This window comes from Primulina huaijiensis, chromosome 18 (genome assembly GCF_012295235.1).
Source record: "Primulina huaijiensis isolate GDHJ02 chromosome 18, ASM1229523v2, whole genome shotgun sequence".
Lineage (NCBI taxonomy): Eukaryota > Viridiplantae > Streptophyta > Magnoliopsida > Lamiales > Gesneriaceae > Primulina > Primulina huaijiensis.
Window position 1 is genome coordinate 19,809,291 of NC_133323.1, and position 13,029 is coordinate 19,822,319.

A 13,029-nucleotide genomic window follows, 5' to 3' on the forward strand; every position below is an offset into this window, starting at 1 on the left:
TATATATAGATAGAAAATGACAAAAAAAAAATCATCACAAATTAATTCTCTTTAGAAGAGAGGCTTTGAATTCAAAATGGTTTGTACACCTACGGTTCCTCTCCTCCGTCCCTTTCTGTCTCAAATGGGAATATGGTTCTATTAACCATTGAGTATATAAAACAAATATACCCTTAATAATTCTTGAAAATAATGTAGCATATTGTATAATGTTAGTTTATTGAGACAACTATCAATTTTTTGTCAAACATTTCTGGTAATTATTGAGAATATTAGAATATGGTAAAAAAAAATATGCGAATTTTTGTGTAATATATGCTAATTTATTTCATTTGAGCATATATAATCATACAAAGATGCGCGATTAGTATCGTATTCTCGTGGGTATGGGCCCAAATTCCGAGGAAACATTGGTTATTTATTTATTTAAAATGATACTTTTTTGAAACCTGTCGTACGTTTATGATGTTGTCCGAGTACATTTAGACACTGCCACCGGTCATATGGAACCACACTATTGCAAGAAAATCTTGTCTGAAATATTTAAATTGCTACGAGTATAAATTATTTGAGACCAAAAATATCAATTTAATATATGATGTTTCATAAAATCTCAATTCAATCTATTTTATTTAGATTTTCCCAAAGTGGTCATCTATGTTTCAAATATTTGTTCAATTTGATCATTCAAGAATAAATATTTTCAAAATATAGCATTGATTTTATTATTAAAAAATACATATATTGGGTCAAGAAAATGATATCAGAGCCTATATTTTTAATTTCAGACAGATAAAATTATTATTATTAACTTATCTTGCCGAGGAGGAGATATTTCTAAAAATTATGGGTCTAAACTTATGTTCGAGATTTATTATTTTTACATTTTATTCTAATATTTTTGAATATTTAAACCAACATGATCTAACCAAAATTAGATATCAATAAAGAATGAATCAGATTACTGAGGTAAAATTATGATTCAAAGTAATAAATTTTGAGAAATAGTCTCATATTTCTCTACACTCTCAGAAAATCTTAGAGCAATTCAAAAACATACAAAATATGGCAATCAGTTATGATATGTGCACATAAAATTGAAGAAATCCTTTAAACAAGAAGAAATTTTTGAAACATTGAAAAATATTCATACAAGAATCCTAAACCTAGAACAATAACCCAGTTCTAGAAAAGATATCTCGGGAGGAAGGTTAACACCATTCTTTTATACCGAAGTAGTGCAAAACCTTTGACCGACGATGAAAAATGATCAACCTTATAAAAATTGTCTCAAAAAAGAAAACAATCTGGAGAAAACTACAGAAAAGATTCATCACGATGGTCTACAAGACCTTACATAGTCTTTTGAAAATCTCAAGGTCGTAGATCTGAAAATGAACATAACTAAATGAGGTAAAAAAAATTCTCCGGTTAACAGGATACTTTCTCAAGAACCACCAAAGAAAAGTGTGGGATCTTATGATACAAATGTAAGGTCTAGAAAATTCGAGCTACGTAACCTGACTGCATGCAATTTAAGATTTTATTAAAATATGTGTTTAATTGTTTTAATGTATTAAATGCATGGTTATTCCATGGATATATGTTTTATTTCATGGTTTATTAAGGTTTCATGCATTAGGATTTTTAGTAGTATTTCGCACTCTAACGGGGAACGGAGACCGGAGATAATTAGGAAAAATATTTTTATTAAATAATTATTTTTAATTATTTAATATATGGTGTAATTAAAGGTGATTTTCGAAAATGAGCCTTGGTTGGGTATTTTTACGTGCCGGATCGTATTTTAAACCGGTACGCAAAATTTAGCGAGTTGGGGGATTTTTTGAGGGTTTGGCAATATTTTAAAAAACGTACCTAAACGAAATATTTTTCGAGAGTGTTTTTGAGCTTAATGAGAATATTTTTTGCATAATGGGCCCAAAATTCTACTTAACATCGTTATTTTTAATTAAGAGCCCATTAACACTAAATATTATAATTAACCCCTACACTCAAACTCTAAACCTATTCCTAAACAACTCGGCCGCCCCCTTCTCCCATTCAGCAGCCATTTTCGAAAAAAAAATACAGCAACAACCATCGAAATCCTCTCAAGCTTTGCAAAGAACTCCTTCTCCGTCTCTCCAGTGCAAGGTCTACGCGTATATCTCAAAGGTTTTGAGCGTATATACGCAAAAGCACGCCTATATCCCGTTTTCTCATCATTCACATCAATATATGTTGGTTTGTATGTTTTAACATGAGAAATCTTAGATGAATCATGTTGTTTAATTTTTATACGATTTTTGACATGAAATATGCATTTTATTTGCATGAAACTCACGTCCTTGTTGTGTTTGTGTAAGGGGCTACTGATTTACGTTTTTTTAAGGGCTGTACATGTTGAGATCGAAGGCGTCTAGGTGCTGGATTTGGGTTTGGAATGTGTCATGGTAGAGGACCGATCGGATTTTTTGGGTGTCGTCTTGGTATGGACTAGATCGGGCTTTGGGAAGGGGACCGGCGGTAGGAGAGCCAAACCAAGCCACGGTGCAGACCCTTAGGGGTCTGAATCGTGGTCCAAGATGGCTCAACCACGGCTGGTCACGGCTTAGGAATAGATCGAGGCGCAGTTTCTTGGGATTAGCTAGGTACTACAAGAAGTTTATTCAGGACGTTTCTTCTATTGTAGTACCCATAACCGCTTGACAAAGAAGAATGCCAAATTCATCTGGGGATCAGAGTGCCAAAAATTTTTGAAAATCTGAAGCAAGTATTGACTTCAGCACCAGTTCTAGCTATGCTATCAGGGCAAGGCGAGTATTTGCTATATACAGATGCTTCGAAGCTTGTTTTGGGCGCAGATGCAACATGACAGAGTGATAGCCTAAGCATCCAGACAGTTGAAGGTTCATGAGAAGAATTATCCGACTCATGACCTCAAGCTAGCAGCAGTAGTATTCGCCCTGAAGATTTGGAGACACTATCTGTATGGGGAGAAGTGCAATACTTTCACAGATCACAAGAACTTGAAGTACTTCTTCACACAGAAAGCTGAATATGAGACAGAGGAGATGGTTAGAGCTGGTGAAGGACTATGACTGCAACATTAGCTACCATCCGGGTAAGGGTAATGTGCTAGCCGACACACTGAGTAGGCAGACTGCACTGATTGCTCAGTTGTCTGCACAGAGACCATTGCAGGCAGAGATTTGAGCTTGCAGTTCATGCTAGGGGAGATGCTCCTAATATTTCTACCCTAACAATGCAGTCGAATCTTACAGACCGGATTCGAGCAGGGCAGTCATCTGATGAGTAATTGCAAAAGTGGAGGCAGAGGGATGAGTATAAGGGACTAAGATTATATTATGTTGAGGATTGTATAGTCAGATATCACGATCGACGGTGGGTTCTTAGAGGTGATTCACTGAGAGCAGACATTATGAAGGAAGCCCACGCCCCACTGCACCCCGTACTCCATTAACCCAGGGAGTAAAAAGATGTATAAGGATCTGCTGTCTTTGTATTGGTGTTCGGGCATGAAACGGGATATTTTGTGTTTTGTGTCTGAGTGTTTGACATGTCAGCAGGTTAAGGCAGAGCATCAGAGACCAACAGAAAATCTGAAATCGCTCCTCTATTCCCGAGTGGAAATTGGAGAAAATCACTATGGATTTTGTGACAGGGCTACCGAGGACCGCTAGAGGGTATAATGTCATTTGGGTGATAGTTGATCGGCTTACCAAGTCAGCATATTTTCTACCGATCAAGAAGACTTTCACCATGACTCAATACGCAGAGTTGTATATCATACAAATAGTCGGACTGCATGTGATTCCAGTATCCATCGTGTCAGACAAGGACCCAAGATTCACATTTGCATTCTGAAAGAGTCTGTATAGGATACCAAGTTGCTATTCAGTACAGCTTTCCACACTCAGACCGACGGTCAGTCTGAGAGAGTGATTTAGATCTTGGAGGATCTACTTAGAGCTTGGGTGATCGACTTCCAGGGCAGCTGAGAGCCGAAGTTACCTCTTGTGGAGTTCACATACAACAACAGTTACCAAGCATCTATTGGTGTGGCTCCATACGAGGCACTTTATGGAAGAAAGTGTAGGGCACTAGTCTATTGGGATGAGGTAGGGGAAAGAGCAGAGCTGGGTCCAGACATCATTAGATAGACTGCAGAGCTAGTGATCAAGATCTGGGATAAGATGAAGACTGCCCAGAGACGACAGAAGAGTTATGCAGATCAGCGGCACATGGATCTAGAGTTTGCAATGGGTGATCACGTGTTCATGAAAGTCGCACCGATGAAAGGTGTGATGAGATTACTCAGTTCTAGATTCATAGGACCATTCGAGATCCTTGAGAGCGTTGGGACACTAACATACAGATTTGTGTTGCCGTCGAATCTGGCGAGAGTTCATAACGTGTTTCACGTCTCGATGATGTGGAAGTAAATGTTGAACCCTTTGCATGTGCTGAACTATGAGCCTCTACAGCTGACGCCGAACCTGTCTTTCGAGGAAAGACCTATCCAAATTTTGGATAGACAGGAGAGGAGACTCCGGAACAAGGTGATCCAGATAGTCAAAGTCAAGTGGCTGAATCACTCTGAAGAGGAGGCTACTTGGGAGACTGGGACAGAGATGAGGGGTCACTACCCGGAGTTATTCGGTACGTTTTAAATTTCGAGGATGAAATTCAATTTAAGGGGAGAGGAATCGTAAGTTCTAGAAATTCAAATGACGTAACCTGACTCAATGCAAATCTAGGATTTTGTTAAAATGTGTGTTTAATTATTTTTAATGCATCAAATGCATGATTGTGATATGAATATATGTTTTTATTTCTTGGTTCATTAAGATTGCATGATGTAGGGCTTTTAGCAATATTTCACGCTCGAACGAGGAGCGGAGACCGAAGAAAGTTAAGGAAAAAGGTTTTTATTAAATAATTATTTAATATATGATGTAAATATGAGAGATTTTTGAAAAATGGGTCTTTTAAGGTATTTTTACGCGCCAGCCATATTTTTAAATCGGTATGCAACTTTTAGCAAAACGGTGGACTTTTTGAGAGTTCGGGTAATATTTTCATAAATGTACCTAAACGAAATATTTTACGAGTGTGTTATTGAGCTTAATAAGCCTATTTTAATATATGTTGGGCCTAAACTCCTACACATCCTTATTAATTTTAATTAAGGCCCAATGTATACTTATTGTATATCAAACCCTACCCCCAAAACCCTAATCTTCCCTCACTCACACACTCGGCCTCCCTTCTCAAAAATCCGGCAGCTCTCATGAATTTCGAGCAGCAACCTTGCTAGGTTTTCTCAAGAAATTTTCATAGTAACTCTTCCCCGTCCTTTCGGTGTCCGTTCTACGCGATTGTTGTCAAGATTTTAGAGCGTATATACACAAAGGCAACCTCCATACCTCTTATTTCTCATTAATCACATCATGATTTTGTTTTTAATGGTTTTTGCATGATATTACATAGATTTATCATTGTGCATTGAGTTACATGATTTTTACACGAAAATATGCATATTATATGTCATGATGCTCACGTTTTTGACATGGTTGAAGGGGCTGCTGGATCTGTGAGGTTTAGGGAGAATTCTACAGTAGGTTTCAAAGGTGACTAAGGCTGATATCAGACCTGGATCGAGGAGGGTAGGGCCGATGTTGTTTTCTTTGTTTTAGGGTTCGAATGGCTAGATCGGGTGAAAAGGGGAAGGCACCAGTGCATGGCTCATTCCAGGCACTGGTTCAGGTCATGTGTTGTCCATGTCAAGGCTTGGTATGGTCCATGGCCAGCTGGTAGTAAGGCTAGGCTTGGATCGAAGCTTGATGACAAGCTAGGTTGAGTTTTGGGCGAGTTCGAGTGAACCCGATCACAAGAGCTGTAGACGTGGGTTAGGTTGGTCCAGTTAGGTGCACGTGGGTCTGGTCATGGTCCTAGAGGGGTTAGCCAAGGTCTGGAGACATCGGTTTCTGGTCTAGGGTCGAAGACTAGGTGCACTAGGGTTTGGACCTTGTTGCGTGCAGAAAATTCCAGCAGTTGTTCGAGGGTTTTTGAAGGCCTTAGATGGTCTGAAATGTGTGATTTAAGGGCTGATCAGGTGTGGTTAGGTCATGGTTTAAGTTTGGAAAGATTTGGTTGAGTTTTAGGTTAATTCGGATTAAAATCGGCATCCCAATCCAAGTTTTAAAACGAATTATAAAGTTGATGCATGGGCCCAAATTTACGTCTAAAATATGGTTAAACGTATAGTTTAAGGTGTTTGTATAAGTTTGGTTGGTTTCGAGTCGAAATTTTGAGTTTCAGGGGTAAAATGGTCAATTAGGGTTTCTATGGGCAAAATGGTCATTTGCACCCGGGTCGAGTTAGCAGTCCTAGCAATGCCCTGATAACCGAAGTTGCATGTTTAAAATGTTTATGTTTAAGATGAATATGAATTTTTATGAAAATAAAGAAAAATACGTTGCATGCTTGATTTTAAGAAAATGTACATATATACATAAATTTTATAAGTGATGAATATGATGGCATGTTTTTGAAGGAGGTGAATTAGTTGTGACTAATACGAACACGAACATATAAGATCAAGGCTCAGTGGATGGGTAAAAATGTCGCCGATGTCCCCGTCACTGGGTACTGCGGTTATACGTGGATGGATCCATCGATTTAGAGTTGATACGAAAGTCACAACTAATGATCTGAATTCAATAAAGAAAAATGAACACGCATATGACTACATGATGAGATATGAATTGAATACGTTTATGTTATGTCATGTTATGTTTAAGTTCACGCTTTTAACGATCATGAATCTTATTTTAATTACAATACTTTTCACTGTAGTATGTTATGTATATGTAATTGTTATATCGGTTCAGGTGTGTTTAGTTTTTAGACTTACTAGGTGTGATTGATGCAGGTGAGCATGATGAGGTATAGACTGGGGGCACTGAAGAATGAGTAAGCGGAGCTGAGAGTGCACACGATAACTCGAGGACCTTGCATTCTTCCGCATATTATGTTTATGAGTCAGGGGTGAAACAATGTTTAAAATGTTTTTGCATCTTTTTATGCTATGATGATGTTGAGTTCTTTTCAAAACAGTAGTCTAGGAGTTGATGATATTTATGATTTATTTAACTGCAGTTATTTTTTTTTCAATGGTTGACTGTTTTTATTCACATGCATGTGTATGAGTATTTTCGAACATAGCTTAAAAAAAATTCTAATAGTATTTTATTCGAAGACGTCACAGCATAGGTAGCTACACCTAAAATGAATATTCTTCATGCGACAAATATACCATCAAATCCAATCGTGTCGAAACTTAAAGAATTTATATCATTAATTACCCAAAATTTCCGAAATTTACATCACTTAATCCTTATAATTCTCGAGATATACACAATTTTTGCCCAAATTATTTTCGAAAATTGCATTTCTATCCCTTAAAGTTTCGAATTTCTTATTTTTGGCCCTTAAGATTTCGAAAATTGCATCATAGCCCCCAATTAATTCCGAATTCAATCAATTTATGCCCTAAACTTTCGAAATTCATTGTTTTGATCATTAAAATTCCAGAAATTATGGAAATAGCCCCTGAACTTTCCAAACTCTGCAATTTAATCCCTGAATTTTTGAAAATTCCATATTTCACCTTAGAATTTTCGGTCATCTTAATTTCAGTCTCTGAACTTCTTAAAAATATCCGTTTAGCCCTTGGGATTCTCGGCCATGTACAATCTAACCCTTAAACTCGAACTACAGTAGAGCATGCAACCTATTTTCTTCTAGATTCTTATTATCCCTATCAATTCTCATAAACAATTTAACATTTCATGCAACAAAAGCAATATAAAAATGTTAAACAACTAGGTTACCAGTAATCAGAGTCGTGTTTGGCTCTGCCTTGACCTTCTCAGCATGCATAACATAAACTCTGCCAACTGTTGGTCCTTTCTTCTTTGGGTAGTCAGCGGCTTTATGTCCTTCCTCCTTGCAAATGAAGCACTTGTATATTCCCCACATGCACTTGCCAAAGTGTGAGCGATTGCATTCTTTGCACAGTGGCATCTCTTCAGGTTTTGGGCCTCTAGACTGTGGTGGCTTCTATTGCCCGGTTTTTTCCACTATCCTTGGGGCTTTTACTGCCCTTGAGCTTTGAGAGGTCCCATAAATTGCCTCTTGACTGGCTGAGAGTTCTGTTGGTGCTACTGTCTCTTGCGCTGCATCTCAAAATCAATATCCTTCAAGGCTTGCTCATCTTGGAAAGCATAAGTAGAGACAGCTGCATAATCCGCCGGTCGCATCGACATCATATCACGGCGTATAGTAGGTCAAAGGTCATCCAAGAAATGCCTCAATTTCTCAGCAACATCCCTAGCAATAAGGAGCACCTTATCAAACTTCCTAACGAACTCAGCCACAGTCATGTCTCCCTAACAGAGAGTCGTAAACTCCCTCTTCAAGCGTCCTCGAACGTCAGCAGTAAAATACTTCTCATAAAAAATGTTCATGAGTTGCGCCCAAGTGAGGGTGGCTAGATTGACACCATGTTCTGCTCCTTCCCACTAAAGAGATCATTGTCTCGCAGCATATAAGTAGCACACCTAACTCGATCAGCATCCCCAATATTCATATAACGAAAATGCACCACAAAGGATCTAATCCAACCCTCAGTAGCAAATGGATCGGTGGTGCCGGAAAACTCCTTCGGATCCAGCCTCCGGAACTGATCATACATGGCATGCTGTGGCCTAGGAGCCTGCTGCTCAAAGAAGCGTGCCATATCCTTCAGAACATGTGTAGCAGCATCCCCATTGGGAGTTGGGGTTGCATTCTCTCTATAATCCTCATGAGTCTCAGCTTGCTTATTAGTTCTAGGTGCGCGTCTAGGAGGCATTATATCTGACGTTTTTCAAATTATAAACGTGACCAACATGCATTTAAATATAAGTTTCTAATCATGCAGCATATAAAAATCCTTTATCGATCAACTTAAGCGTAAATATGTATTAACTTTAAAATGCATTTAAACATGTAACTTAAACATATAAATCATATAAACATGTAGGTACCAACAATAAAATCATTTTAAAGCATTTAAACTTACAGACTTGAGGTTTGACACTGAGCTTTCCGGAACTGACGGTGGCACAACTCTTTGCAAGAACATTGCTCTGATACCAACTGAAACGTCTGCTACATGTTTTCTTTAAAATATACTAGAAAAATTTTTTGTTTTTTTTTAAAATACTTTCAGTCGAATATACTTACATACATATATACTTTGTACCATTTAAAATAACTCACCAACTATTTTACTCAAAATCCAAAATTGCGGTGCAAACGTAAAATAGTAAACCGTCAAACCAAACCTAAAACTAGCATTTTCAGAAAGAAGAATAAACACTTAAATCCTCTCAAAAACACACTCATAAGCATAAAAGTCATCAAAATTATACTAATGCGGAAAACTAGCAAAGATCCTTGGGTTACGTGCACCATCAGTCCAGCTAGTTCAACTATCAAGTCCTCCAACATCATCAAAATCATGATCACCTGCATCATTTACACCTAGTGAGTCTAATGACTCAGTAAACCTTAATCGTTATAACAAATAGTACATATATATTCACATGCAACAGTGAAAAATACTTTTAATAAAATTTTCATGAACATGCATAACTTTAAATCATTTCCTTTCATCATATACCTTATGACTTGCGTTTCAGCTGTAGGTCGATTGATCAATCTTACGTATAATCATGGTACCAGGCGGCGGGGACACTAGCGACACTCTCGCCCGTCAACTAAGCCTTGGCTTTACATATCATCATATCCTTTCGTATTCGTATTTGTATTATCTACAATCAAATCACATCCTTCAAAACCTTTCATCTTATTCATCACCTATAAAAATTCATGCATAATATCATTTTCTTTTAAACCAAGCATGCAACGCGTCTTTTAGCATTATCGTTTTCCATAATAAAATTCCATAATCTTTTAAAATAACATTTTAACATTCATTACAGCATTCAGGGCACTGTCAGTGCGTCTAACATTTTCCAGGTGTAACCTTAACTTTCCCAATTTACCCTTGGACCTTAAAACTACGACCCGAATTCATCCAAACTTAACATAACACCTTAAAATACACTCATAAATATTTCTTAGTCATAAAATTAAGCACTTCGACTAATTTCTAATTCATTTCAAAATTGAACCTACCTCTCGGTTTTAACCTAAATCGACTCAAAACTTAACCAAACTTGAACCAAAACTTATTAACACCTAACCATACCCTATGCATCCAAAATCAAGCCATTTAGAACCTTCGGAAAAGCCAAGAAGGCTTCTGAATTTTCTACCCTAGTTTCGAAAACCCTAGTTTTAACAACCCATGAATTCCTTCTACTCTAGCCCTTAACCAACAAGTCCAGACCCTATGAAACCTTCCTAGGACCATGACCGAGCTCTTAACAAGCTACTGGACAAGACCTAACGAATTGGGCTTGCACAGCCCTCAAGCCACGCCCTTACAAGACTCGCGTGGCAAGGTACTCGCCTACCGCCCTTTCCGTTCGAACCAGCTAGACCCTCTTAGGACCCTTGAACACATCCCAATTGCATCACACAGCCCTCTCTTTCCTAGCCACCAAAACCGAACCCTAGCTTCCACAAAACCCAACTTTTTGTTCGACCTATGTCCCCTCTTGTCCAGACCTTGTACAACCCCACCTAGGCTCCTAAACCCTCTGAAATTCATCTCTTCTAATGGCCTTACCATGGCAGCCCCTTTGTGCATCAAAAACAGGAATTTAAAAATATGAAAACTCAAATTTTATCATGTATATATGCCATAAAAATGAAAATAATTGAAAGGGTATCATGTTTTTCATGCAAATCGTAAATAAATACACATAATATGATATGAACGATGAGTAGAGGAATATTAAGGCGTGCCTTTACATGTTTCACACACGAAAAACAATTTGAGATGCGAAGAAAGTTGGCGGAGAGATTGGAGAACCATGTTGCGTTTTCTTCTTCCAAAATCACGTGAATTGACTTGGATGTGAGGGTGTGTGATCGTGTGTGGCTGCTAATGGAGAGAGTGCTAGTGTTTGGTGTGAGTTTGTGTGTTTTTGGACTTGTAGAAATCAAGTTTTGGTTATAAATAATTTGGTAGGGGTTTATACCCAATAACCTTAGTATAATAGGCCTATTAGGGAGTAAGAAAAATATTTCGTTTAGGATAGTTTTCGAAAATATTAGTCGAGTTCACGAAAAGTCCTTGTTTTCGTCAAAATTTAATTACCGGTTTAAAATACGACTCGTCTCATAAAAACAACTCAAAAAAGTCATTTTCAAAACTTACATATAAAATATACCATATTTTAAATAACTAAAATAATCATTTAATAAAAATATTTTCCCTTTACGGTCCCCGGTCTCCATTCCTCGATCACGTCTCGAATAACCTTTTAAAACATTGTTTTTTGCCTTCTAATAGAAAACCATATTTTAAACATGTAAACATGTCTACCATATTTAATTAATGCAATTAAAATTATTTAATTAAATATTTTCTATTTTCCTTAGATTTGCATGCAATTGGCTTACGTTATCGCTTTTTGGACCTTAAAAAAAGTCTAATCAAAAAAACATTTCCAGTCAATAACAGAGATCTACTCAAAATTCTAATATAATAATGAGATTACAGAGTATAGAAAATGGAACAAGATGATTTCTTAAAAAATCTGATAAGTCTTGTACGAGTGTGCTTCTGAATAATAAAATATGTTCACGTTGAGTGTATTGTCTCTTGTTGAAATATGATTTGAATTTATATAGATGATCTTCAAAAGGTTGGATCTTAACGGCTATAAATTGGTCATATCAAGATCATTGATGCATTTATCCAATATGTCAAATATAATTTAACCTGCTCCAAAAGTAGAAAGCGACATTAAATGCTTTACATTGTCTGTTAAATTAGACAAAAGTTGTCCTCTATAACTATAATGATGAACATTTTCTGAATATTCTTTCTACTGATTTTTTATGTTTCAATAAGTACGATGATAAATTCACTGCTCATAAATTATCGTTTTCAAGATTCAATAGTCTCTGGATGTTCAGTAATTGCTTGTTTGTTAGATTCGGTATATTCTGATTACATAGCAAATTATCGACTACTTACTACTAAATTTTTTGAAGTGCCGACTTTATTAATCTTGAGTTAATTCCTTTCGAATAGGTCATCACCAAAACGTAAATGTATAACATGATTCATCTCTAACTTTTTCTCATTACATCCAAGAGCTTCGATATTGAGTTATCAAACTACAAGAAAAAAATTAAAAATTATTATCACTATGAGTGCTTCCTTTTGCATAATTGGTTCTAGAGATACTTATTGTGACGAACTTTTACTTAAAATAGTAATACTTTAATAATTTCTTATTAAATAATTTATTGTAAACATAACTCATAAAATAAATAACGGTCATCAGTACTCATACTAAAAATAAAGTTAATATTACACTTCAATGTTTGAATACCACAATCATAAAAATTCCAAGTTAAAAACGACTACCATAATCTGTAAAAAAATCTAACATAATATAAAAAGTTTCAATCTTCTAGTCACCAAAACTAAGGCATAAAATCAGAGTAATTTGTTTTAAAATGTGCATAATTAAATTTCATAAACTACAAGGTCATCGGGTTTGCACTGTCACTGGCCCAATCCTGCTCACTGGTCACTACCTCCAGTCTCTTCATCTATACCATCTGCATCGACCAAGCCTAATGGCTCAGCATGCATAAACTATGTATAATAAGTAATACGTAATAAAAATTCATGCAATTCAAATGTAGTTCATACGTAGCGTAATATAAGCATAAATATGTATAACGCAACTTTCCTGCATAAAAATTTTCATAAAATTACCTTTTCATGCTCGTCATAGTAATCGT